This window comes from Bison bison, unplaced genomic scaffold (assembly GCF_000754665.1).
Source record: "Bison bison bison isolate TAMUID 2011002044 unplaced genomic scaffold, Bison_UMD1.0 scf7180017864341, whole genome shotgun sequence".
NCBI lineage: Eukaryota > Metazoa > Chordata > Mammalia > Artiodactyla > Bovidae > Bison > Bison bison.
The window spans coordinates 8316843-8319449 of NW_011494913.1; the positions used below are offsets into that span (position 1 = coordinate 8316843).

The 2607-nt window shown below is 46.6% G+C and overlaps 1 long non-coding RNA gene across 1 annotated transcript in view; it reads left to right on the forward strand.

Annotated features, from left to right (window-relative positions):
- Positions 1-1569, forward strand: part of LOC104999043 — a 2127-nt gene extending 558 nt beyond the window's left edge. Inside the window, exon 2 of the long non-coding RNA XR_826541.1 lies at positions 399-1569. This is a non-coding gene — a long non-coding RNA (uncharacterized LOC104999043). The remainder of the gene's footprint in view (positions 1-398) is intronic.
- Positions 1570-2607: the final 1038 nt, after the last annotated feature.

A 2607-nucleotide genomic window follows, 5' to 3' on the forward strand; every position in this document is an offset into this window, starting at 1 on the left:
CCGCGCGTCCGCCTGGGAGCCGGCTCCCGGCCCGGCGGCCCGGCAGGGCGCGGAGACCCAGACACCAGACGGGAGGGCGGGAGCTGGGAAGACCTCCCCGGGCAGCTGCGGGAGAAGGCGCGCTCCTCAGCGATTCCCGAGGCTGGGCCCCAGGCGGCCCAGAGGGCAGGCCCTGCTCCCGGGCGGACTTAGGAATTTAGTGAGACTTAGACTGTGTGGACTGTAAAACTGAAACCATGAAAGGACTGGGTAAAAACATGTATGAATGATTTTTATTCTGTGGAATAGAAAGAGTGGAATCATGATACAACATTTGTTTTAAAACAGTCTCTTCAGAAGCCATCAAAGAAATGAATGATAAACAGCCATAGATCACCTTTTCATATTCCACACGGAAGGTCCAATGATAACAACTCAGCGTGGGAGGAACATTTGTGCAAATACTTGTGTACTAAGATTACTGATATTAGTATCACTCAGTATAAAAACAGAACATTCAGGAAACAGCCATTAAGAGGGATCTGGGAAGGAAATTTGTATCGGTACTGACTTGGAAAGATCTGTATGATGAATTGTTGGATAAAATAGCCAAGTTATAGGATTTCCACTGGTGCTAAAAGAAAAAAATATATATACATTTGTACATTTATCTTTTAAACGAACTAAGATGGAAAGGCAAATGAATTAGAACAGCTAAAGCAGCTTTATAAAAAGAATACAATCTTTCGCATAGCTTGGCACCTGGTGCCAGAAAGAAGTGTCTTCAGAAACCAAAACGAGCCACACCGCCTGCTTTTCTGCCTCCTCCTCCTGTGGCCTCCAGGCAGGCAGCTGGCATCCTAGCCCCTTAAAGTCACTGCTCCACTCAGACAGATGCAGATCCAAGGAGGGGTTGGTATGACCTTGGCTCTGCAGACTTGGGCTCCTCAGCCTCTTGCCTCATCCTGGGACCCCCAGCCAGTCAGTCATCACCCCAGTCTTCGCCACCAGAGGCTACTGGCCCCACTCTGCAGGGGGCAGCCCTTGTCTCTATGAGCTCTGAGCTGTTTCCCAAAGGAAGGATTTTCCCTTTGCACCGCAGGTATGAAGCAAGGGGATGACTGACTTTTTGCACCTGGACCCATCGCACACTTTGTCCTCACATCTGGCCCCAATTATCCCCACGAGGGTAGAAGAAGGCCTTCCCTTTACATAGGAGGTGTGAGTCAATGGGACGCCTGAGCTTTCACATCTGGACCTTTCATGCACATTTGGTATGCACTCAGCTCCTGAAGACACAAGACAGAGACAGGGTTAGGCCTCTTAGCGTGGTGTGGCCATTGCTTCCATAAAATATCCAGGGTCTCTAAGCAGCACCAGGGAGGCAAGAATAAAGAAGCATGCAATCATTCAAGCCACACACACACACACACACACACACATGGAGAGACTATAGAATCCACCTGATCCTAAGGGAAAATGCAACTCTGGAATCAACCACGTCAATGTGTCATGCAGAAGATAATCTAAATGACCTGATTCTATAACAAATTTTCAATTATTAATAAATATTTGCTGTCCTTGTGTTTATTCTGAGATTACTGAGAGTAACATGGCCAGTTTTACATTACTTAAAAAAGATTTATTTCATGGGGCAAAATTTAATAAAACTTTACTTTTCTTCAAGTAAAACTCCAGCATACAGTAATTAAAATACTACTTTCCTGAGCCAGAGCCAGCAAGTTTTTCTAAAGGGCAGATAGTAGATATTTTAGACTGTCATATGACCTCTGCTGCATCTACTCAATTCTGTTATTGCAGCAGGAAAGCAGTCTTAGATATCTTTATAGACACTGAAATTTGATAGCCATATAATTCATATGTCTCACAAAACTTTATAACATTTAAAATAATAAAAATCATTCTCAGCTTTTAGGTCCAACCAGCACAGATTGTGGTAGAATTTGACCCAGGGGATGTATGCTATGGCCTGATCTATAAAACCACAGTGTAACTGTGAGGGGAAGCATGCTGACTGAAACCGCCCACCCTGGCCAGGCACCACAGTAACCATTTGCATGAGCTGTTTTATGACAGGAGGTCCTGGTAAGGAACAGGGAACTAACAAGCCTCCAGCAAGTGGAAGAGTTCGGGAAAGGTCAAAAGGAGACATCACAGGTCCGACCACCTCCCAGAATCCTTCTCTCTGGCATCCATCTTGGCTGAACCAAGATGTGCAGCAGCAGGAAGGACTCTGAGTCAGAATGATTGGCTAAAGACAACCCAAAAACTAATCCCATCACCGTAAAACCCGAGACTGTGAGCCGTGTGGCAGAGCTGTTCTGGGTTCCCTTACTCTACTGCTCTCCATGTGGGTGCCCTTTCCCAATAAAATCTCTGGCTTTGTCAGACATGTGTCTCCTCAGACAATTCACTTCCGAGTGTTCGACAGGAGCCCAGTTTCGGGCCCTGGAAGGGTCCCCCTTCCTGCAACAGTACCACCTGATGTGGAACACCCACTTTGTTCTCAGGAATCAGTGACCCGTAAGGATGTGGTTGTGAGCTTCATCCAAAAAGGCCAGCCCTGTCTTGTGATGCTGGAGACATCAGTCATCTGTGGGTGAGACT